We start from the raw sequence: 22,130 nt of genomic DNA, 5'->3' as shown, positions 1-22,130 counted from the left end.
GATGGAGTGTCTCCAGAGCCAAATCTTCAGATCGACGAAGTCGTCCTCCAACACAAATGAGCTGTCTGGTCTCATCCACTTCGGGTGACAGAGAGAGAAGACGACTGCTCCTGGGAACTGGCTTACCGACTTTCAACAGGTTGTACTCCTCCAGGAAACTATCCATCTGGGCCCTCTGTAGGATCAGCCTCTCCGCCTTGCGATAGTCCTCAACAGTGGGATGACCATCTGGTTGGGCCGCCCCATGTAGCTCCCGCGCTGTAACCTCTAACATCTCACTCCAGGTTTTGTAGCGGCTCAAATCTGAAGTTGGCTGACCTGACGGAGTAGTTGCTGTGGTCCCACAGAACACAGCTTTGCGCAGCTCCGAGGCATCTCCTGCTTGGTCAACCGTGAGATCCTCTGGCCAGGAGTCTGGACTGCGCAGGAGAAAGGATGGTCCTTGGCTCCATCTATTTGGTACAGTGAGCTCCTTCAACTTCTTCCCACGTGTCACATCGTCGGCTGGATTCCTTCCAGAGTCGACGTATCTCCAGGAGTGCCTGTCTGTCAGCTCTTGTATCTCAGCTACACGAGTGCCCACGAAGACCTTAAATCGGCAGGATTCAGACCTCAGCCAGGTCAGCACTGTTGTAGAATCAGACCATAGGACCGTCTGGTCGATTCTAAGGGTGAGCTCCCTTTCCAGCACTTGTGAGAGCTGTGCCCCAGTGAGTGCAGCACAGAGCTCCAATCGGGGCATGGAGTGGAACCGCTTAGGGGCAACCCTGGAACGGGCCACCAAGAATGACAGATGCACTTCACCATTTCTGCCAGTGGTCCGGAGGTAAGCTACTGAGCCATAAGCTTCTTCAGAGGCATCACAAAATATGTGCACCTCTCTCTGACAGCTGAAGGGGTCCACTTCCTTAGGCACATATGGTCGGGGAAGAGTAATTTCAGGTAGAAATTGCAGCTCTTCCTCCCAGGCTGTCCACTGCTGCATAAGCTCCTGAGGTAGGTGTGGGTCATCCCAACCCCTTTGCTTGTCCCAAAGATGGCGGATGATTACCTTCGCTCTGGTTGTGTAGGGTAAGATGAACCCTAGGGGGTCGTACTGGCTGGCCAAGACCTTGTAGATATTGCGCATCGTGGGGACTGCATATGGAACTTGACGATGCTTGTAGCCTAGGACATCTGTGTGGAATAGCCAGCTCAATCCCAGGGTAGATTCTGGGGTATCTACCTTGTTCTGGGCCAGCCATAGTTCCACACTAGCGGAGCAGCTCTCTTGTGGTAAGTGACTGATGACGTCACGTTCATTGCTGGCCCACTGACGTAGGTCAAAACCTGCTGAGGCTAGGATGGCCCGTAACCTGTCGACAAGTTTCCTTGCCTCTTCCACGGTGGGGAAACTCTGAAGGCAGTTGTCCACATAAAAACACCTTTCGACCGAGAGTCTCACGTCATCATCTGGCTGGCTGTTATCCATGACATGACGCTGCAGGGCAAATGTGGCACAGCAGGGGCTACACGTGGTTCCGAACGGGAGCACCCGCCACTCGTAGACTGCTGGAGGGCTCTCGTCGCTGATGTCTCGCCAGACGAATCTGAGCAGGGCACGATCTTCTGGTAAGAGATGAACCTGGTGGAACATGCCTTTAATGTCCCCACTCACTGCAACTGCATGCTCTCTGAAGCGCAATAGGACTCCCAGAAGCGACACACCTAAGGTGGGCCCAGGCAGCAGGTAGTCGTTCAAGTTCTGTCCTCTGTACTGAAATGAGCAGTTGAAAACCAATCGGTTCTTGCCATTATGGCTCACCATGTGATGAGGGATGTACCACGCCTCCTGACCTTCTGTCACAGGTGTCCCAGAGCCACACTTAATGATGGAGCCAGCCTTGATAAGCTTCTCCATCTCCACTTTGTAGGCCTCAGCTCGTTCTGGGTCTTTGGCCAGCCTTCTCTCTACACCCCGTAGACTTGGCATGACGGCGTCTTTAGTTGCCTGCAGTAGAGGCATCCCCTTCCGGCGAAGCAGTGGGGTGGCATAGCGACGTATGCCTTCAACCTCTATTCGGACAGTTCTGGTCTCCAGAATGCATATGGCCTCTTGGTCTTGCCTTGAACGAGTAACAAGCTTCTCGTTTCGGAATGGAACGATGTCGACCTGCCACAGTTTCTCCACATGTTTCATTAACTCACTGACCTGAGGTGCAACAGAAGTCAGCAAGCACTGCTGCGGTTGGGTAAGCTGGCCAACTATACTTGCTGGCCCTTGTAGCGCCCAACCTAGCCTGGTACGAATAGCAGCAGGCCCTCCTGGAGGTCCCAGCCTGACTGGTTCAACGGGGGTAACCAGATGGGGATGGTCACTGCCAATGAGTAGCAAAGGTTTCACATTTAACAAGGTGTGGATCGGAAGACCAATCAGGTGCTTGTACCTTTCCCTGAGTTGCTCCATGGGATAAGTGTGGCCTGCAAGTCCGATGCGTGCAGCAGTGAAGGCCCCAGCAATCTTGAACCTGGTCCTGGGCCTTGATGGAGAAGAAACAGAGAACGACACTGACTCACCTCTGAGAGTCTGCACGTCCTGCCTAATCGTGCGCAGTGGGACGTCCTCTGCGATCCCTTGCATGCCTAACTTCTCGGCAGCCTCCGGCAGAAGCATTGTCCTCTCTGACCCGTCATCCAGTACAGCATAAGTGCTGATTGTTCGCTTGCCATAATGAATGCAGACTTTGACAATCTTTAGAAGGACTTTGCAGCCTTCAGTGGGTCTGTCTAGATACAGGACGTCGGTTGCTGCCTTCGAGTCACCGCTCACCACCGCTGTTGTTAGTGACCCTTTAGGTGTTCTAACATTGACATCATGCAGTACCTGCAGGTGCTTCCCTTGGCAGAGGCTGCAAGTCTTCCTCAGATTGCACTGGGCTGCCTGGTGTGACCGTGCACAGCGCCAGCACCTCTTGTTACTCTTTATCCACTCTGTTAGCTGGTCCTTTGTCAACTTGGATACCATTGTGCACTGACTGAGATAGTGCTCTTCCGTGTTACAGAATGGACAGTATGGCTTGTTCTTGCTGGCCACACCACCTGGCCTCAAAGCCTGTGGGTTCGTCATTACCTCCTTTGCACCATGAAGGACTGTGATGGATCTCTTACCCTGGCGCACCTCAGGCCTGGGCCACTGTTTCTCCTTTGTCCCTTTCACTGCTAACTGCCCTTCAGAGTCTTGGCACCAGGACTCATACTTAAGCCACCCTGCGAGATCTGCCAAGGTATGCATCCTCACACCTTGTTGGAACATGCAGCGGCGGAACTCCGCTCTCTGCTCGGGGGGTAGTTTACTAAGCAGACGAGAAACATGTGAACCACAGTGTAGTTCCACTTCTCCTTCTGGGCCTAGTGTCCTTAACATCCCCACCAGTGACTGTATCTGGAGGGCAAATCTCTCAAATGCCGAGACGTCTCCACGTCTGATGTCAGGTGAGTCCATCATCGCAGCAATACGCCTCAGCACTATCTGATGTGGTTGGCCGAATTTGTCATTGAGGGCCTCCATCGTATCAGTGAAGGGTGTGGCAGAGTTGAGGTAAGCATCGGCTATTAATCTGGCCTCCTCTAAGGTGCAGGTGATCAACCAACACTTGATACTTGAACAGCTCAGTCGTGTCCTCAGGTAGAAGATTCCCCAATGCCATCTTAAGCCTAGCAAACTCACTAGGGTCTCGACTGGAGAAGTTGGGGATTGTTGGGCGGGGACCACGGTAAACTGTCTCTGAGGTGATAGGAGTCCTGCCCGGATTCGGTCTGTCCGGCAGTGGCTGTGGAGAGGACAGATTGAACTGCTGCTCAGGGGATGCTGGATTACAGCCATGCTCAGTCTTACTGTCCCCATAGGCGGCGCGCGGATGCTTGGACCCACCCAGTGGGAAACTGCCTGGGCGAGGTGGGAGATGAACCGGCTTGAACCAGGGAGGTGGATTATGGGAGGCTTTATCTGGAAACCTGAGAGCTGGTGGAGGATCTGATGACAGACTCTGTCCTGGGTGGTCCACGACCATATTAGCAGGTGGGATTGCCATTGCCTCTGTCTTAATGGCTGAAAACATACATGCATCTTGGCGATGGGGGTTCAACACTGGTGGGTCACTAGGCAGTGGCGCTTCCTCAATTGGATCTGGCCACGGTGGTGGGGCAGGCCAGTCATCATCCTCCTCAATCTCTGGTGCATCACCCGGTAGCGGTGACTGCATTGACTTACTGGTTTGGAGAGAAGATGGGCCCTGCATGCTCTGGACAGCTTCCACTAACTGTCTCATTTCTGCCCGCAGTGCCTTGAGTTCGACCAGATCTGATGACATACGTTGCTGGCTCTGCTGGATGAGGTGGCGCTCCTGACGGATATCCTCTAACTCTGCACTTACTTCCTTATTTGGATGTGTATAGGGGAGCACGAAGGGTAGAGGAGTAGAGTGATCATAGGCTTGTTCCCCATGCCATCTCTCCGGATACAGCTGGGGGGCTAGCTGATTCTCCTGAATGTGCTGTTGGCTCTGAGCTCCATAGCGCGAGGCCGTCTCATGGAGAATAGCATCCCGCCTCCACTGAGGGCTGGCTAGGTTGCAGCTAAAGGGGGAAGCGAGGGAGGTCATCCTGGCCTTGTCCTCTTGGTGTCTGAGCTCTACATCCTCTCTATATGCATGGCTAATGTAGCCTGGGTACTCCACCTCATAATCTGTGTAGTGCACAGGTGGGCGAGCATGTCGTTTGGGGCGTGCGCCACGAGCCTCGTACTCTGGGCCTGGTTCCATCTCTGAGGCGAACCTAGTGCATCCGGCTCGAAGGACCAATTAATGTAGTGGAGATATCAAAGACAGGCACGGCTGTGGCACTGATTCAGTCTTTGAGCACTACGGTCACCCCGGTGTGTCGGCCAGAACACCACTTAAGGCCAAATTGCCCAGAGCACGGAAGAAGGAGAGAGCTTGAGGTTCCGTTTGAGGCACTTTATTGTCACCGTTAATTTCTGGGGCTGTAACACAGCGGGTGTACATAAGTGTGTGTCTGGGTGTGTGTGTGTGTGGTTTCCTACAAAGGAAATAAACAAGGGAAATAACAATAAATAAAGAGAATGGAAAAGTCAAATACTCAAATATAAACATAATACAACATAGTTAACATAATCAAATATAAAGATCAGAAAAATATAATACACTTCAAACTGCTCACACTATGCAACTAAATAGCATTAGTGCGAGGTTAAGCAACCGTCAGTACAAGTGAACTACTTCCGGTAGTTATACAAAATAAAAAGCGTCCCCCATTATATTCCACTATAATGCTCTTATTGTGAAGGGCAAGCGGGACGCCATACTTCCGGTTATACTACGTTTGCTATTTTATTAATCCACGTACCTAATTGTTCGCTACAAACTCCGCTACTTCAAAGTAAACAATCACAAGCATCACATACAACATATAGAGAAGGTCTGATAACACAGGAATGACATTATGGACATACGAGCGACCGTACATGCGTCAACAAGCTAAACCGGGGCCAAGCTAACAACATAAGTTAGCATATGAAATGAGGGTGAACTCACGCGTTGCATGCGTGGCCTACCGCTCCAACTATGGACTACATTAGCTCCTAAATGGTAACATACTACAGTACTGACACAACAAAGGCAAAATACGACACAGGTCACTACTTACTTGTCATTTACGCACACCTAACATGCCCCAGGAATCAGTGCACCCCCTCCGGACCAACACTGCTCAGCCGCCATTAAACTGCCCACCTTACTAACCGGATGATGTCACTAGAAGGTGGGCTGGCCCAAACTGACAGAAGATGGAACATTACATGAACTTATATAAACTTATAAACACCAGTAAAACTATTATATGAACTTTGGGGCCTTTTATACAAGCATTCCCCCATTTATGGTTATATTGACAATCCAAATTGTGATCTCGAGATAGCATCTCTTCAAATGGGAGCTGATCTTCTTGTTGACAAGCTCTTTGATGTTCTTTGTCAGGCTAGCACACAACCTACAGAAGACAAACACACGAGACTTATTTGTTAATAGGGACGCAAGTAAAGCAGAGAAAACGCTGGACAAGCAGAGTTCTCTTGGACAAGCTTCTCTTCTCATGGGAGCTCTTGCCTAGAAGACATTTTTGACTTATGAGTGCACAGGTGGAATTGATGTTTTTTCAAACCCATTATAGGACTAGATTGTTAGATCGACTAGGATGTGGTGGAGAAATTCCACAGGGTGTTTTTGAATGATGGACTCTGTGCAAAAAAAATGCACGTAGCGTGCGATTAACGGGTGTGTGGTCATTCCAGGTAAAAGGCAGAGCAGAGAAGGAGACTGCTCACTCCCCGTCGGGGAATCGAACCCCGGTCTTCCGCGTGACAGGCGGAGATACTGTCCACTATACTAACGAGGACCTGCAAGCCTCTGTCAGCGTCATGTCAAGGTGGGATTCGCAGCAGGTATGACACGCAAACTCTCGTCGGCCATGTAAAAAACCCCATCACTTTACCAGGAACTACAGTTTTATGGGTGTTTGACAGAGAACTTTTTTCTGCTTTCAGCAGGGTTCCATGGTGTAACGGTTAGCACTCTGGACTTTGAATCCAGTGATCTGAGTTCAAGTCTCAGTGGAGCCTCATTTGGCTTTCTAGCCCTTTGCTCCGCATTAGCACAAGCTAGCATGAGAGTTTAATGACTTAAAGAACAAGTTAGTGGCCCAGTCAATTCCACTCCTCTTCTGTTGGCTGATCCCATCTGCGCGTGGTCTTCATGCCGCACCAAACCTCGCTCATGCTCTTGTACTGCACTTTCCACTTCAGCGTCCTGCTGTATCTTTCATTGGCCACCGTGACTCAAGGGAACAATTCCCCTTGTACTCTTCTCACTTCTAACTCTGTTGCCACCACTGAAGGCTCTGAGCTTCTGGTTGACAAGCTTTTTGATGTCCTTTGCTTGGCTAGCACACAACCTATAGAAGACAAAACTAGGAGTCTTATTTCTCAATAGGGACGCAAGTAAAACAGAGAAAATGCTGGACAAGCAGAGTTGTCTAAACAGTGAACATCAATTCCCTTGTGACCAAAGAAGCAAAACACCCATGTTTCCGCCCGGTTTCGGACCGGGGACCTTTCGCGTGTGAGGCGAATGTGATAACCACTACACTACGGAAACTGTGAGTGATGGCTTGCTTGGCTTTGGAATGTGTCTCAATCAGTAATCTGGCCAATCTGACAAATCTGATGGCAGGTTACTATCATGCCCTTGAACAGAAGGAACCATGGAGAAGAGACAGACGCTCGCTAGCAAGGAATCTGAACTATAGTCTCGATGTTAGGCTCACTTAAAAACTTTTGACATTTAGGAGTTCTCTGAAGCAAGCGCAGCTCGACATATGCTGCCCTAAGAAGCCCAGAACTGTTATCTAAAGAGGCCATGCGGTTGATCACGTTGTGCATTGGCTGAAAATAGGCCCAAGTCCTGGGCAGGCCAGCTAGAGACACTCATTTCCAAGAGCTTAGTCTGTGCCTGCATCTTCAGTAAATATGGTGACTGGAGACATGTTGGTTTGTGTGAAATTTCCTGAAATTTGGGCTATAGACAACTTTTTACAACATGAGCATCCAAAGGTTACAAGCGTCAGAGCCCTGTACAAGATTTGAGTACTTTCACTCCTCTTTGTGCCAAACAGCAGTACAACCCCATAAGATAAAGCAATGCCTGCAGGCAGACACTTTTGTATCGGGAAACAAAGAAGCATGTTTCCGCCTGGTTTCGGACCAGGGACCTTTCGCGTGTTAGGCGAACGTGATAACCACTACACTACGGAAACGGAGCGTGCATGCCCTCTCGTCATTAGAGGGGCAATTCGATGCCTTCTTAAATTTGAGGACTTTTATGACAGATCATGTAGGACTAGTGAGAAGCGGGGAACTCCCATTTGTGTCATTTTTCAAGCATTCCCCCATTTATGGTTATATTGACAATCCAAATTGTGATCTCGAGATAGCATCTCTTCAAATGGGAGCTGATCTTCTTGTTGACAAGCTCTTTGATGTTCTTTGTCAGGCTAGCACACAACCTACAGAAGACAAACACACGAGACTTATTTGTTAATAGGGACGCAAGTAAAGCAGAGAAAACGCTGGACAAGCAGAGTTCTCTTGGACAAGCTTCTCTTCTCATGGGAGCTCTTGCCTAGAAGACATTTTTGACTTATGAGTGCACAGGTGGAATTGATGTTTTTTCAAACCCATTATAGGACTAGATTGTTAGATCGACTAGGATGTGGTGGAGAAATTCCACAGGGTCTTTTTGAATGATGGACTCTGTGCAAAAAAAATGCACGCAGCGTGCGATTAACGGGTGTGTGGTCATTCCAGGTAAAAGGCAGAGCAGAGAAGGAGACTGCTCACTCCCCGTCGGGGAATCGAACCCCGGTCTTCCGCGTGACAGGCGGAGATACTGTCCACTATACTAACGAGGACCTGCAAGCCTCTGTCGGCATCATGTCAAGGTGGGATTCGCAGCAGGTATGACACGCAAACTCTCGTCGGCCATGTAAAAAACCCCATCACTTTACCAGGAACTACAGTTTTATGGGTGTTTGACAGAGAACTTTTTTCTGCTTTCAGCAGGCTTCCATGGTGTAACGGTTAGCACTCTGGACTTTGAATCCAGTGATCTGAGTTCAAGTCTCAGTGGAACCTCATTTGGCTTTCTAGCCCTTTGCTCCGCATTAGCACAAGCTAGCATGAGAGTTTAATGACTTAAAGAACAAGTTAGTGGCCCAGTCAATTCCACTCCTCTTCTGTTGGCTGATCCCATCTGCGCGTGGTCTTCATGCCGCACCAAACCTCGCTCTTGCTCTTGTACTGCACTTTCCACTTCAGCGTCCTGCTGTATCTTTCATTGGCCACCGTCACTCAAGGCAACAATTCCCCTTGTACTCTTCTCACTTCTAACTCTGTTGCCACCACTGAAGGCTCTGAGCTTCTGGTTGACAAGCTTTTTGATGTCCTTTGCTTGGCTAGCACACAACCTATAGAAGACAAAACTAGGAGTCTTATTTCTCAATAGGGACGCAAGTAAAACAGAGAAAATGCTGGACAAGCAGAGTTGTCTAAACAGTGAACATCAATTCCCTTGTGACCAAAGAAGCAAAACACCCATGTTTCCGCCCGGTTTCGGACCGGGGACCTTTCGCGTGTGAGGCGAATGTGATAACCACTACACTACGGAAACTGTGAGTGATGGCTTGCTTGGCTTTGGAATGTGTCTCAATCAGTAATCTGGCCAATCTGACAAATCTGATGGCAGGTTACTATCATGCCCTTGAACAGAAGGAACCATGGAGAAGAGACAGACGCTCGCTAGCAAGGAATCTGAACTATAGTCTCGATGTTAGGCTCACTTAAAAACTTTTGACATTTAGGAGTTCTCTGAAGCAAGCGCAGCTCGACATATGCTGCCCTAAGAAGCCCAGAACTGTTATCTAAAGAGGCCATGCGGTTGATCACGTTGTGCATTGGCTGAAAATAGGCCCAAGTCCTGGGCAGGCCAGCTAGAGACACTCATTTCCAAGAGCTTAGTCTGTGCCTGCATCTTCAGTAAATATGGTGACTGGAGACATGTTGGTTTGTGTGAAATTTCCTGAAATTTGGGCTATAGACAACTTTTTACAACATGAGCATCCAAAGGTTACAAGCGTCAGAGCCCTGTACAAGATTTGAGTACTTTCACTCCTCTTTGTGCCAAACAGCAGTACAACCCCATAAGATAAAGCAATGCCTGCAGGCAGACACTTTTGTATCGGGAAACAAAGAAGCATGTTTCCGCCTGGTTTCGGACCAGGGACCTTTCGCGTGTTAGGCGAACGTGATAACCACTACACTACGGAAACGGAGCGTGCATGCCCTCTCGTCATTAGAGGGGCAATTCGATGCCTTCTTAAATTTGAGGACTTTTATGACAGATCATGTAGGACTAGTGAGAAGCGGGGAACTCCCATTTGTGTCATTTTTCAAGCATTCCCCCATTTATGGTTATATTGACAATCCAAATTGTGATCTCGAGATAGCATCTCTTCAAATGGGAGCTGATCTTCTTGTTGACAAGCTCTTTGATGTTCTTTGTCAGGCTAGCACACAACCTACAGAAGACAAACACACGAGACTTATTTGTTAATAGGGACGCAAGTAAAGCAGAGAAAACGCTGGACAAGCAGAGTTCTCTTGGACAAGCTTCTCTTCTCATGGGAGCTCTTGCCTAGAAGACATTTTTGACTTATGAGTGCACAGGTGGAATTGATGTTTTTTCAAACCCATTATAGGACTAGATTGTTAGATCGACTAGGATGTGGTGGAGAAATTCCACAGGGTCTTTTTGAATGATGGACTCTGTGCAAAAAAAATGCACGTAGCGTGCGATTAACGGGTGTGTGGTCATTCCAGGTAAAAGGCAGAGCAGAGAAGGAGACTGCTCACTCCCCGTCGGGGAATCGAACCCCGGTCTTCCGCGTGACAGGCGGAGATACTGTCCACTATACTAACGAGGACCTGCAAGCCTCTGTCGGCATCATGTCAAGGTGGGATTCGCAGCAGGTATGACACGCAAACTCTCGTCGGCCATGTAAAAAACCCCATCACTTTACCAGGAACTACAGTTTTATGGGTGTTTGACAGAGAACTTTTTTCTGCTTTCAGCAGGCTTCCATGGTGTAACGGTTAGCACTCTGGACTTTGAATCCAGTGATCTGAGTTCAAGTCTCAGTGGAACCTCATTTGGCTTTCTAGCCCTTTGCTCCGCATTAGCACAAGCTAGCATGAGAGTTTAATGACTTAAAGAACAAGTTAGTGGCCCAGTCAATTCCACTCCTCTTCTGTTGGCTGATCCCATCTGCGCGTGGTCTTCATGCCGCACCAAACCTCGCTCTTGCTCTTGTACTGCACTTTCCACTTCAGCGTCCTGCTGTATCTTTCATTGGCCACCGTCACTCAAGGCAACAATTCCCCTTGTACTCTTCTCACTTCTAACTCTGTTGCCACCACTGAAGGCTCTGAGCTTCTGGTTGACAAGCTTTTTGATGTCCTTTGCTTGGCTAGCACACAACCTATAGAAGACAAAACTAGGAGTCTTATTTCTCAATAGGGACGCAAGTAAAACAGAGAAAATGCTGGACAAGCAGAGTTGTCTAAACAGTGAACATCAATTCCCTTGTGACCAAAGAAGCAAAACACCCATGTTTCCGCCCGGTTTCGGACCGGGGACCTTTCGCGTGTGAGGCGAATGTGATAACCACTACACTACGGAAACTGTGAGTGATGGCTTGCTTGGCTTTGGAATGTGTCTCAATCAGTAATCTGGCCAATCTGACAAATCTGATGGCAGGTTACTATCATGCCCTTGAACAGAAGGAACCATGGAGAAGAGGCAGACGCTCGCTAGCAAGGAATCTGAACTATAGTCTCGATGTTAGGCTCACTTAAAAACTTTTGACATTTAGGAGTTCTCTGAAGCAAGCGCAGCTCGACATATGCTGCCCTAAGAAGCCCAGAACTGTTATCTAAAGAGGCCATGCGGTTGATCACGTTGTGCATTGGCTGAAAATAGGCCCAAGTCCTGGGCAGGCCAGCTAGAGACACTCATTTCCAAGAGCTTAGTCTGTGCCTGCATCTTCAGTAAATATGGTGACTGGAGACATGTTGGTTTGTGTGAAATTTCCTGAAATTTGGGCTATAGACAACTTTTTACAACATGAGCATCCAAAGGTTACAAGCGTCAGAGCCCTGTACAAGATTTGAGTACTTTCACTCCTCTTTGTGCCAAACAGCAGTACAACCCCATAAGATAAAGCAATGCCTGCAGGCAGACACTTTTGTATCGGGAAACAAAGAAGCATGTTTCCGCCTGGTTTCGGACCAGGGACCTTTCGCGTGTTAGGCGAACGTGATAACCACTACACTACGGAAACGGAGCGTGCATGCCCTCTCGTCATTAGAGGGGCAATTCGATGCCTTCTTAAATTTGAGGACTTTTATGACAGATCATGTAGGACTAGTGAGAAGCGGGGAACTCCCATTTGTGTCATTTTTCAAGCATTCCCCCATTTATGGTTATATTGACAATCCAAATTGTGATCTCGAGATAGCATCTCTTCAAATGGGAGCTGATCTTCTTGTTGACAAGCTCTTTGATGTTCTTTGTCAGGCTAGCACACAACCTACAGAAGACAAACACACGAGACTTATTTGTTAATAGGGACGCAAGTAAAGCAGAGAAAACGCTGGACAAGCAGAGTTCTCTTGGACAAGCTTCTCTTCTCATGGGAGCTCTTGCCTAGAAGACATTTTTGACTTATGAGTGCACAGGTGGAATTGATGTTTTTTCAAACCCATTATAGGACTAGATTGTTAGATCGACTAGGATGTGGTGGAGAAATTCCACAGGGTCTTTTTGAATGATGGACTCTGTGCAAAAAAAATGCACGCAGCGTGCGATTAACGGGTGTGTGGTCATTCCAGGTAAAAGGCAGAGCAGAGAAGGAGACTGCTCACTCCCCGTCGGGGAATCGAACCCCGGTCTTCCGCGTGACAGGCGGAGATACTGTCCACTATACTAACGAGGACCTGCAAGCCTCTGTCGGCATCATGTCAAGGTGGGATTCGCAGCAGGTATGACACGCAAACTCTCGTCGGCCATGTAAAAAACCCCATCACTTTACCAGGAACTACAGTTTTATGGGTGTTTGACAGAGAACTTTTTTCTGCTTTCAGCAGGCTTCCATGGTGTAACGGTTAGCACTCTGGACTTTGAATCCAGTGATCTGAGTTCAAGTCTCAGTGGAACCTCATTTGGCTTTCTAGCCCTTTGCTCCGCATTAGCACAAGCTAGCATGAGAGTTTAATGACTTAAAGAACAAGTTAGTGGCCCAGTCAATTCCACTCCTCTTCTGTTGGCTGATCCCATCTGCGCGTGGTCTTCATGCCGCACCAAACCTCGCTCTTGCTCTTGTACTGCACTTTCCACTTCAGCGTCCTGCTGTATCTTTCATTGGCCACCGTCACTCAAGGCAACAATTCCCCTTGTACTCTTCTCACTTCTAACTCTGTTGCCACCACTGAAGGCTCTGAGCTTCTGGTTGACAAGCTTTTTGATGTCCTTTGCTTGGCTAGCACACAACCTATAGAAGACAAAACTAGGAGTCTTATTTCTCAATAGGGACGCAAGTAAAACAGAGAAAATGCTGGACAAGCAGAGTTGTCTAAACAGTGAACATCAATTCCCTTGTGACCAAAGAAGCAAAACACCCATGTTTCCGCCCGGTTTCGGACCGGGGACCTTTCGCGTGTGAGGCGAATGTGATAACCACTACACTACGGAAACTGTGAGTGATGGCTTGCTTGGCTTTGGAATGTGTCTCAATCAGTAATCTGGCCAATCTGACAAATCTGATGGCAGGTTACTATCATGCCCTTGAACAGAAGGAACCATGGAGAAGAGACAGACGCTCGCTAGCAAGGAATCTGAACTATAGTCTCGATGTTAGGCTCACTTAAAAACTTTTGACATTTAGGAGTTCTCTGAAGCAAGCGCAGCTCGACATATGCTGCCCTAAGAAGCCCAGAACTGTTATCTAAAGAGGCCATGCGGTTGATCACGTTGTGCATTGGCTGAAAATAGGCCCAAGTCCTGGGCAGGCCAGCTAGAGACACTCATTTCCAAGAGCTTAGTCTGTGCCTGCATCTTCAGTAAATATGGTGACTGGAGACATGTTGGTTTGTGTGAAATTTCCTGAAATTTGGGCTATAGACAACTTTTTACAACATGAGCATCCAAAGGTTACAAGCGTCAGAGCCCTGTACAAGATTTGAGTACTTTCACTCCTCTTTGTGCCAAACAGCAGTACAACCCCATAAGATAAAGCAATGCCTGCAGGCAGACACTTTTGTATCGGGAAACAAAGAAGCATGTTTCCGCCTGGTTTCGGACCAGGGACCTTTCGCGTGTTAGGCGAACGTGATAACCACTACACTACGGAAACGGAGCGTGCATGCCCTCTCGTCATTAGAGGGGCAATTCGATGCCTTCTTAAATTTGAGGACTTTTATGACAGATCATGTAGGACTAGTGAGAAGCGGGGAACTCCCATTTGTGTCATTTTTCAAGCATTCCCCCATTTATGGTTATATTGACAATCCAAATTGTGATCTCGAGATAGCATCTCTTCAAATGGGAGCTGATCTTCTTGTTGACAAGCTCTTTGATGTTCTTTGTCAGGCTAGCACACAACCTACAGAAGACAAACACACGAGACTTATTTGTTAATAGGGACGCAAGTAAAGCAGAGAAAACGCTGGACAAGCAGAGTTCTCTTGGACAAGCTTCTCTTCTCATGGGAGCTCTTGCCTAGAAGACATTTTTGACTTATGAGTGCACAGGTGGAATTGATGTTTTTTCAAACCCATTATAGGACTAGATTGTTAGATCGACTAGGATGTGGTGGAGAAATTCCACAGGGTCTTTTTGAATGATGGACTCTGTGCAAAAAAAATGCACGTAGCGTGCGATTAACGGGTGTGTGGTCATTCCAGGTAAAAGGCAGAGCAGAGAAGGAGACTGCTCACTCCCCGTCGGGGAATCGAACCCCGGTCTTCCGCGTGACAGGCGGAGATACTGTCCACTATACTAACGAGGACCTGCAAGCCTCTGTCGGCATCATGTCAAGGTGGGATTCGCAGCAGGTATGACACGCAAACTCTCGTCGGCCATGTAAAAAACCCCATCACTTTACCAGGAACTACAGTTTTATGGGTGTTTGACAGAGAACTTTTTTCTGCTTTCAGCAGGCTTCCATGGTGTAACGGTTAGCACTCTGGACTTTGAATCCAGTGATCTGAGTTCAAGTCTCAGTGGAACCTCATTTGGCTTTCTAGCCCTTTGCTCCGCATTAGCACAAGCTAGCATGAGAGTTTAATGACTTAAAGAACAAGTTAGTGGCCCAGTCAATTCCACTCCTCTTCTGTTGGCTGATCCCATCTGCGCGTGGTCTTCATGCCGCACCAAACCTCGCTCTTGCTCTTGTACTGCACTTTCCACTTCAGCGTCCTGCTGTATCTTTCATTGGCCACCGTCACTCAAGGCAACAATTCCCCTTGTACTCTTCTCACTTCTAACTCTGTTGCCACCACTGAAGGCTCTGAGCTTCTGGTTGACAAGCTTTTTGATGTCCTTTGCTTGGCTAGCACACAACCTATAGAAGACAAAACTAGGAGTCTTATTTCTCAATAGGGACGCAAGTAAAACAGAGAAAATGCTGGACAAGCAGAGTTGTCTAAACAGTGAACATCAATTCCCTTGTGACCAAAGAAGCAAAACACCCATGTTTCCGCCCGGTTTCGGACCGGGGACCTTTCGCGTGTGAGGCGAATGTGATAACCACTACACTACGGAAACTGTGAGTGATGGCTTGCTTGGCTTTGGAATGTGTCTCAATCAGTAATCTGGCCAATCTGACAAATCTGATGGCAGGTTACTATCATGCCCTTGAACAGAAGGAACCATGGAGAAGAGGCAGACGCTCGCTAGCAAGGAATCTGAACTATAGTCTCGATGTTAGGCTCACTTAAAAACTTTTGACATTTAGGAGTTCTCTGAAGCAAGCGCAGCTCGACATATGCTGCCCTAAGAAGCCCAGAACTGTTATCTAAAGAGGCCATGCGGTTGATCACGTTGTGCATTGGCTGAAAATAGGCCCAAGTCCTGGGCAGGCCAGCTAGAGACACTCATTTCCAAGAGCTTAGTCTGTGCCTGCATCTTCAGTAAATATGGTGACTGGAGACATGTTGGTTTGTGTGAAATTTCCTGAAATTTGGGCTATAGACAACTTTTTACAACATGAGCATCCAAAGGTTACAAGCGTCAGAGCCCTGTACAAGATTTGAGTACTTTCACTCCTCTTTGTGCCAAACAGCAGTACAACCCCATAAGATAAAGCAATGCCTGCAGGCAGACACTTTTGTATCGGGAAACAAAGAAGCATGTTTCCGCCTGGTTTCGGACCAGGGACCTTTCGCGTGTTAGGCGAACGTGATAACCACTACACTACGGAAACGGAGCGTGCATGCCCTCTCGTCATTAGAGGGGCAATTCGATGCCTTCTTAAATTTGAGGACTTTTATGACAGATCATGTAGGACTAGTGAGAAGCGGGGAACTCCCATTTGTGTCATTTTTCAAGCATTCCCCCATTTATGGTTATATTGACAATCCAAATTGTGATCTCGAGATAGCATCTCTTCAAATGGGAGCTGATCTTCTTGTTGACAAGCTCTTTGATGTTCTTTGTCAGGCTAGCACACAACCTACAGAAGACAAACACACGAGACTTATTTGTTAATAGGGACGCAAGTAAAGCAGAGAAAACGCTGGACAAGCAGAGTTCTCTTGGACAAGCTTCTCTTCTCATGGGAGCTCTTGCCTAGAAGACATTTTTGACTTATGAGTGCACAGGTGGAATTGATGTTTTTTCAAACCCATTATAGGACTAGATTGTTAGATCGACTAGGATGTGGTGGAGAAATTCCACAGGGTCTTTTTGAATGATGGACTCTGTGCAAAAAAAATGCACGCAGCGTGCGATTAACGGGTGTGTGGTCATTCCAGGTAAAAGGCAGAGCAGAGAAGGAGACTGCTCACTCCCCGTCGGGGAATCGAACCCCGGTCTTCCGCGTGACAGGCGGAGATACTGTCCACTATACTAACGAGGACCTGCAAGCCTCTGTCGGCATCATGTCAAGGTGGGATTCGCAGCAGGTATGACACGCAAACTCTCGTCGGCCATGTAAAAAACCCCATCACTTTACCAGGAACTACAGTTTTATGGGTGTTTGACAGAGAACTTTTTTCTGCTTTCAGCAGGGTTCCATGGTGTAACGGTTAGCACTCTGGACTTTGAATCCAGTGATCTGAGTTCAAGTCTCAGTGGAACCTCATTTGGCTTTCTAGCCCTTTGCTCCGCATTAGCACAAGCTAGCATGAGAGTTTAATGACTTAAAGAACAAGTTAGTGGCCCAGTCAATTCCACTCCTCTTCTGTTGGCTGATCCCATCTGCGCGTGGTCTTCATGCCGCACCAAACCTCGCTCTTGCTCTTGTACTGCACTTTCCACTTCAGCGTCCTGCTGTATCTTTCATTGGCCACCGTCACTCAAGGCAACAATTCCCCTTGTACTCTTCTCACTTCTAACTCTGTTGCCACCACTGAAGGCTCTGAGCTTCTGGTTGACAAGCTTTTTGATGTCCTTTGCTTGGCTAGCACACAACCTATAGAAGACAAAACTAGGAGTCTTATTTCTCAATAGGGACGCAAGTAAAACAGAGAAAATGCTGGACAAGCAGAGTTGTCTAAACAGTGAACATCAATTCCCTTGTGACCAAAGAAGCAAAACACCCATGTTTCCGCCCGGTTTCGGACCGGGGACCTTTCGCGTGTGAGGCGAATGTGATAACCACTACACTACGGAAACTGTGAGTGATGGCTTGCTTGGCTTTGGAATGTGTCTCAATCAGTAATCTGGCCAATCTGACAAATCTGATGGCAGGTTACTATCATGCCCTTGAACAGAAGGAACCATGGAGAAGAGGCAGACGCTCGCTAGCAAGGAATCTGAACTATAGTCTCGATGTTAGGCTCACTTAAAAACTTTTGACATTTAGGAGTTCTCTGAAGCAAGCGCAGCTCGACATATGCTGCCCTAAGAAGCCCAGAACTGTTATCTAAAGAGGCCATGCGGTTGATCACGTTGTGCATTGGCTGAAAATAGGCCCAAGTCCTGGGCAGGCCAGCTAGAGACACTCATTTCCAAGAGCTTAGTCTGTGCCTGCATCTTCAGTAAATATGGTGACTGGAGACATGTTGGTTTGTGTGAAATTTCCTGAAATTTGGGCTATAGACAACTTTTTACAACATGAGCATCCAAAGGTTACAAGCGTCAGAGCCCTGTACAAGATTTGAGTACTTTCACTCCTCTTTGTGCCAAACAGCAGTACAACCCCATAAGATAAAGCAATGCCTGCAGGCAGACACTTTTGTATCGGGAAACAAAGAAGCATGTTTCCGCCTGGTTTCGGACCAGGGACCTTTCGCGTGTTAGGCGAACGTGATAACCACTACACTACGGAAACGGAGCGTGCATGCCCTCTCGTCATTAGAGGGGCAATTCGATGCCTTCTTAAATTTGAGGACTTTTATGACAGATCATGTAGGACTAGTGAGAAGCGGGGAACTCCCATTTGTGTCATTTTTCAAGCATTCCCCCATTTATGGTTATATTGACAATCCAAATTGTGATCTCGAGATAGCATCTCTTCAAATGGGAGCTGATCTTCTTGTTGACAAGCTCTTTGATGTTCTTTGTCAGGCTAGCACACAACCTACAGAAGACAAACACACGAGACTTATTTGTTAATAGGGACGCAAGTAAAGCAGAGAAAACGCTGGACAAGCAGAGTTCTCTTGGACAAGCTTCTCTTCTCATGGGAGCTCTTGCCTAGAAGACATTTTTGACTTATGAGTGCACAGGTGGAATTGATGTTTTTTCAAACCCATTATAGGACTAGATTGTTAGATCGACTAGGATCTGGTGGAGAAATTCCACAGGGTCTTTTTGAATGATGGACTCTGTGCAAAAAAAATGCACGTAGCGTGCGATTAACGGGTGTGTGGTCATTCCAGGTAAAAGGCAGAGCAGAGAAGGAGACTGCTCACTCCCCGTCGGGGAATCGAACCCCGGTCTTCCGCGTGACAGGCGGAGATACTGTCTACTATACTAACGAGGACCTGCAAGCCTCTGTCGGCATCACGTCAAGGTGGGATTCGCAGCAGGTATGACACGCAAACTCTCGTCGGCCATGTAAAAAACCCCATCACTTTACCAGGAACTACAGTTTTATGGGTGTTTGACAGAGAACTTTTTTCTGCTTTCAGCAGGGTTCCATGGTGGAACGGTTAGCACTCTGGACTTTGAATCCAGTGATCTGAGTTCAAGTCTCAGTGGAACCTCATTTGGCTTTCTAGCCCTTTGCTCCGCATTAGCACAAGCTAGCATGAGAGTTTAATGACTTAAAGAACAAGTTAGTGGCCCAGTCAATTCCACTCCTCTTCTGTTGGCTGATCCCATCTGCGCGTGGTCTTCATGCCGCACCAAACCTCGCTCTTGCTCTTGTACTGCACTTTCCACTTCAGCGTCCTGCTGTATCTTTCATTGGCCACCGTCACTCAAGGCAACAATTCCCCTTGTACTCTTCTCACTTCTAACTCTGTTGCCACCACTGAAGGCTCTGAGCTTCTGGTTGACAAGCTTTTTGATGTCCTTTGCTTGGCTAGCACACAACCTATAGAAGACAAAACTAGGAGTCTTATTTCTCAATAGGGACGCAAGTAAAACAGAGAAAATGCTGGACAAGCAGAGTTGTCTAAACAGTGAACATCAATTCCCTTGTGACCAAAGAAGCAAAACACCCATGTTTCCGCCCGGTTTCGGACCGGGGACCTTTCGCGTGTGAGGCGAATGTGATAACCACTACACTACGGAAACTGTGAGTGATGGCTTGCTTGGCTTTGGAACGTGTCTCAATCAGTAATCTGGCCAATCTGACAAATCTGATGGCAGGTTACTATCATGCCCTTGAACAGAAGGAACCATGGAGAAGAGACAGACGCTCGCTAGCAAGGAATCTGAACTATAGTCTCGATGTTAGGCTCACTTAAAAACTTTTGACATTTAGGAGTTCTCTGAAGCAAGCGCAGCTCGACATATGCTGCCCTAAGAAGCCCAGAACTGTTATCTAAAGAGGCCATGCGGTTGATCACGTTGTGCATTGGCTGAAAATAGGCCCAAGTCCTGGGCAGGCCAGCTAGAGACACTCATTTCCAAGAGCTTAGTCTGTGCCTGCATCTTCAGTAAATATGGTGACTGGAGACATGTTGGTTTGTGTGAAATTTCCTGAAATTTGGGCTATAGACAATTTTTTACAACATGAGCATCCAAAGGTTACAAGCGTCAGAGCCCTGTACAAGATTTGAGTACTTTCACTCCTCTTTGTGCCAAACAGCAGTACAACCCCATAAGATAAAGCAATGCCTGCAGGCAGACACTTTTGTATCGGGAAACAAAGAAGCATGTTTCCGCCTGGTTTCGGACCAGGGACCTTTCGCGTGTTAGGCGAACGTGATAACCACTACACTACGGAAACGGAGCGTGCATGCCCTCTCGTCATTAGAGGGGCAATTCGATGCCTTCTTAAATTTGAGGACTTTTATGACAGATCATGTAGGACTAGTGAGAAGCGGGGAACTCCCATTTGTGTCATTTTTCAAGCATTCCCCCATTTATGGTTATATTGACAATCCAAATTGTGATCTCGAGATAGCATCTCTTCAAATGGGAGCTGATCTTCTTGTTGACAAGCTCTTTGATGTTCTTTGTCAGGCTAGCACACAACCTACAGAAGACAAACACACGAGACTTATTTGTTAATAGGGACGCAAGTAAAGCAGAGAAAACGCTGGACAAGCAGAGTTCTCTTGGACAAGCTTCTCTTCTCATGGGAGCTCTTGCCTAGAAGACATTTTTGACTTATGAGTGCACAGGTGGAATTGATGTTTTTTCAAACCCATTATAGGACTAGATTGTTAGATCGACTAGGATGTGGTGGAGAAATTCCACAGGGTCTTTTTGAATGATGGACTCTGTGCAAAAAAAATGCACGTAGCGTGCGATTAACGGGTGTGTGGTCATTCCAGGTAAAAGGCAGAGCAGAGAAGGAGACTGCTCACTCCCCGTCGGGGAATCGAACCCCGGTCTTCCGCGTGACAGGCGGAGATACTGTCCACTATACTAACGAGGACCTGCAAGCCTCTGTCGGCATCACGTCAAGGTGGGATTCGCAGCAGGTATGACACGCAAACTCTCGTCGGCCATGTAAAAAACCCCATCACTTTACCAGGAACTACAGTTTTATGGGTGTTTGACAGAGAACTTTTTTCTGCTTTCAGCAGGGTTCCATGGTGTAACGGTTAGCACTCTGGACTTTGAATCCAGTGATCTGAGTTCAAGTCTCAGTGGAACCTCATTTGGCTTTCTAGCCCTTTGCTCCGCATTAGCACAAGCTAGCATGAGAGTTTAATGACTTAAAGAACAAGTTAGTGGCCCAGTCAATTCCACTCCTCTTCTGTTGGCTGATCCCATCTGCGCGTGGTCTTCATGCCGCACCAAACCTCGCTCTTGCTCTTGTACTGCACTTTCCACTTCAGCGTCCTGCTGTATCTTTCATTGGCCACCGTCACTCAAGGCAACAATTCCCCTTGTACTCTTCTCACTTCTAACTCTGTTGCCACCACTGAAGGCTCTGAGCTTCTGGTTGACAAGCTTTTTGATGTCCTTTGCTTGGCTAGCACACAACCTATAGAAGACAAAACTAGGAGTCTTATTTCTCAATAGGGACGCAAGTAAAACAGAGAAAATGCTGGACAAGCAGAGTTGTCTAAACAGTGAACATCAATTCCCTTGTGACCAAAGAAGCAAAACACCCATGTTTCCGCCCGGTTTCGGACCGGGGACCTTTCGTGTGTGAGGCGAATGTGATAACCACTACACTACAGAAACTGTGAGTGATGGCTTGCTTGGCTTTGGAATGTGTCTCAATCAGTAATCTGGCCAATCTGACAAATCTGATGGCAGGTTACTATCATGCCCTTGAACAGAAGGAACCATGGAGAAGAGACAGACGCTCGCTAGCAAGGAATCTGAACTATAGTCTCGATGTTAGGCTCACTTAAAAACTTTTGACATTTAGGAGTTCTCTGAAGCAAGCGCAGCTCGACATATGCTGCCCTAAGAAGCCCAGAACTGTTATCTAAAGAGGCCATGCGGTTGATCACGTTGTGCATTGGCTGAAAATAGGCCCAAGTCCTGGGCAGGCCAGCTAGAGACACTCATTTCCAAGAGCTTAGTCTGTGCCTGCATCTTCAGTAAATATGGTGACTGGAGACATGTTGGTTTGTGTGAAATTTCCTGAAATTTGGGCTATAGACAACT

General features: G+C 47.6%; 29 non-coding genes across 29 annotated transcripts; 8 read left to right on the top strand and 21 right to left on the bottom strand.

The window, feature by feature from the left end:
* Window positions 1-6,378: 6,378 nt before the first annotated feature.
* trnad-guc (transfer RNA aspartic acid (anticodon GUC)) lies at window positions 6,379-6,450 on the bottom strand. Its single transcript has one exon. It is a non-coding gene; the product is annotated as a tRNA-Asp (tRNA).
* Window positions 6,451-6,601: 151 nt separating this feature from the next.
* On the top strand, window positions 6,602-6,673 carry trnaq-uug (transfer RNA glutamine (anticodon UUG)). The gene has a single exon. It is a non-coding gene; the product is annotated as a tRNA-Gln (tRNA).
* A 462-nt stretch (window positions 6,674-7,135) lies between these two features.
* Window positions 7,136-7,208, bottom strand: trnav-cac (transfer RNA valine (anticodon CAC)). The gene has a single exon. It is a non-coding gene; the product is annotated as a tRNA-Val (tRNA).
* Window positions 7,209-7,793: 585 nt separating this feature from the next.
* On the bottom strand, window positions 7,794-7,866 carry trnav-aac (transfer RNA valine (anticodon AAC)). Its single transcript has one exon. It is a non-coding gene; the product is annotated as a tRNA-Val (tRNA).
* A 582-nt stretch (window positions 7,867-8,448) lies between these two features.
* trnad-guc (transfer RNA aspartic acid (anticodon GUC)) lies at window positions 8,449-8,520 on the bottom strand. The gene has a single exon. It is a non-coding gene; the product is annotated as a tRNA-Asp (tRNA).
* Window positions 8,521-8,670: 150 nt separating this feature from the next.
* Window positions 8,671-8,743, top strand: trnaq-uug (transfer RNA glutamine (anticodon UUG)). Its single transcript has one exon. It is a non-coding gene; the product is annotated as a tRNA-Gln (tRNA).
* A 462-nt stretch (window positions 8,744-9,205) lies between these two features.
* On the bottom strand, window positions 9,206-9,278 carry trnav-cac (transfer RNA valine (anticodon CAC)). The gene has a single exon. It is a non-coding gene; the product is annotated as a tRNA-Val (tRNA).
* A 585-nt stretch (window positions 9,279-9,863) lies between these two features.
* trnav-aac (transfer RNA valine (anticodon AAC)) lies at window positions 9,864-9,936 on the bottom strand. The gene has a single exon. It is a non-coding gene; the product is annotated as a tRNA-Val (tRNA).
* Window positions 9,937-10,518: 582 nt separating this feature from the next.
* trnad-guc (transfer RNA aspartic acid (anticodon GUC)) lies at window positions 10,519-10,590 on the bottom strand. Its single transcript has one exon. It is a non-coding gene; the product is annotated as a tRNA-Asp (tRNA).
* Window positions 10,591-10,740: 150 nt separating this feature from the next.
* Window positions 10,741-10,813, top strand: trnaq-uug (transfer RNA glutamine (anticodon UUG)). The gene has a single exon. It is a non-coding gene; the product is annotated as a tRNA-Gln (tRNA).
* A 462-nt stretch (window positions 10,814-11,275) lies between these two features.
* Window positions 11,276-11,348, bottom strand: trnav-cac (transfer RNA valine (anticodon CAC)). The gene has a single exon. It is a non-coding gene; the product is annotated as a tRNA-Val (tRNA).
* Window positions 11,349-11,933: 585 nt separating this feature from the next.
* Window positions 11,934-12,006, bottom strand: trnav-aac (transfer RNA valine (anticodon AAC)). Its single transcript has one exon. It is a non-coding gene; the product is annotated as a tRNA-Val (tRNA).
* Window positions 12,007-12,588: 582 nt separating this feature from the next.
* On the bottom strand, window positions 12,589-12,660 carry trnad-guc (transfer RNA aspartic acid (anticodon GUC)). The gene has a single exon. It is a non-coding gene; the product is annotated as a tRNA-Asp (tRNA).
* Window positions 12,661-12,810: 150 nt separating this feature from the next.
* trnaq-uug (transfer RNA glutamine (anticodon UUG)) lies at window positions 12,811-12,883 on the top strand. The gene has a single exon. It is a non-coding gene; the product is annotated as a tRNA-Gln (tRNA).
* A 462-nt stretch (window positions 12,884-13,345) lies between these two features.
* trnav-cac (transfer RNA valine (anticodon CAC)) lies at window positions 13,346-13,418 on the bottom strand. The gene has a single exon. It is a non-coding gene; the product is annotated as a tRNA-Val (tRNA).
* A 585-nt stretch (window positions 13,419-14,003) lies between these two features.
* trnav-aac (transfer RNA valine (anticodon AAC)) lies at window positions 14,004-14,076 on the bottom strand. The gene has a single exon. It is a non-coding gene; the product is annotated as a tRNA-Val (tRNA).
* Window positions 14,077-14,658: 582 nt separating this feature from the next.
* On the bottom strand, window positions 14,659-14,730 carry trnad-guc (transfer RNA aspartic acid (anticodon GUC)). The gene has a single exon. It is a non-coding gene; the product is annotated as a tRNA-Asp (tRNA).
* A 150-nt stretch (window positions 14,731-14,880) lies between these two features.
* Window positions 14,881-14,953, top strand: trnaq-uug (transfer RNA glutamine (anticodon UUG)). Its single transcript has one exon. It is a non-coding gene; the product is annotated as a tRNA-Gln (tRNA).
* A 462-nt stretch (window positions 14,954-15,415) lies between these two features.
* trnav-cac (transfer RNA valine (anticodon CAC)) lies at window positions 15,416-15,488 on the bottom strand. The gene has a single exon. It is a non-coding gene; the product is annotated as a tRNA-Val (tRNA).
* A 585-nt stretch (window positions 15,489-16,073) lies between these two features.
* trnav-aac (transfer RNA valine (anticodon AAC)) lies at window positions 16,074-16,146 on the bottom strand. The gene has a single exon. It is a non-coding gene; the product is annotated as a tRNA-Val (tRNA).
* A 582-nt stretch (window positions 16,147-16,728) lies between these two features.
* Window positions 16,729-16,800, bottom strand: trnad-guc (transfer RNA aspartic acid (anticodon GUC)). The gene has a single exon. It is a non-coding gene; the product is annotated as a tRNA-Asp (tRNA).
* A 151-nt stretch (window positions 16,801-16,951) lies between these two features.
* Window positions 16,952-17,023, top strand: trnaq-uug (transfer RNA glutamine (anticodon UUG)). The gene has a single exon. It is a non-coding gene; the product is annotated as a tRNA-Gln (tRNA).
* A 462-nt stretch (window positions 17,024-17,485) lies between these two features.
* Window positions 17,486-17,558, bottom strand: trnav-cac (transfer RNA valine (anticodon CAC)). Its single transcript has one exon. It is a non-coding gene; the product is annotated as a tRNA-Val (tRNA).
* Window positions 17,559-18,143: 585 nt separating this feature from the next.
* Window positions 18,144-18,216, bottom strand: trnav-aac (transfer RNA valine (anticodon AAC)). Its single transcript has one exon. It is a non-coding gene; the product is annotated as a tRNA-Val (tRNA).
* An 805-nt stretch (window positions 18,217-19,021) lies between these two features.
* trnaq-uug (transfer RNA glutamine (anticodon UUG)) lies at window positions 19,022-19,093 on the top strand. The gene has a single exon. It is a non-coding gene; the product is annotated as a tRNA-Gln (tRNA).
* Window positions 19,094-19,555: 462 nt separating this feature from the next.
* Window positions 19,556-19,628, bottom strand: trnav-cac (transfer RNA valine (anticodon CAC)). The gene has a single exon. It is a non-coding gene; the product is annotated as a tRNA-Val (tRNA).
* A 585-nt stretch (window positions 19,629-20,213) lies between these two features.
* On the bottom strand, window positions 20,214-20,286 carry trnav-aac (transfer RNA valine (anticodon AAC)). The gene has a single exon. It is a non-coding gene; the product is annotated as a tRNA-Val (tRNA).
* Window positions 20,287-20,868: 582 nt separating this feature from the next.
* On the bottom strand, window positions 20,869-20,940 carry trnad-guc (transfer RNA aspartic acid (anticodon GUC)). Its single transcript has one exon. It is a non-coding gene; the product is annotated as a tRNA-Asp (tRNA).
* A 151-nt stretch (window positions 20,941-21,091) lies between these two features.
* Window positions 21,092-21,163, top strand: trnaq-uug (transfer RNA glutamine (anticodon UUG)). Its single transcript has one exon. It is a non-coding gene; the product is annotated as a tRNA-Gln (tRNA).
* Window positions 21,164-22,130: the final 967 nt, after the last annotated feature.

This window comes from Copadichromis virginalis, linkage group LG11, assembly GCF_057382275.1.
Source record: "Copadichromis virginalis isolate Kocher_CV1m ecotype Utaka linkage group LG11, C_Virginalis_male_GT1.1, whole genome shotgun sequence".
NCBI classification, from domain to species: Eukaryota; Metazoa; Chordata; class Actinopteri; order Cichliformes; family Cichlidae; genus Copadichromis; species Copadichromis virginalis.
The sequence above is the reverse complement of the archived record's forward strand: the minus strand, read 5'-3'. Positions and strand labels throughout refer to the sequence as shown.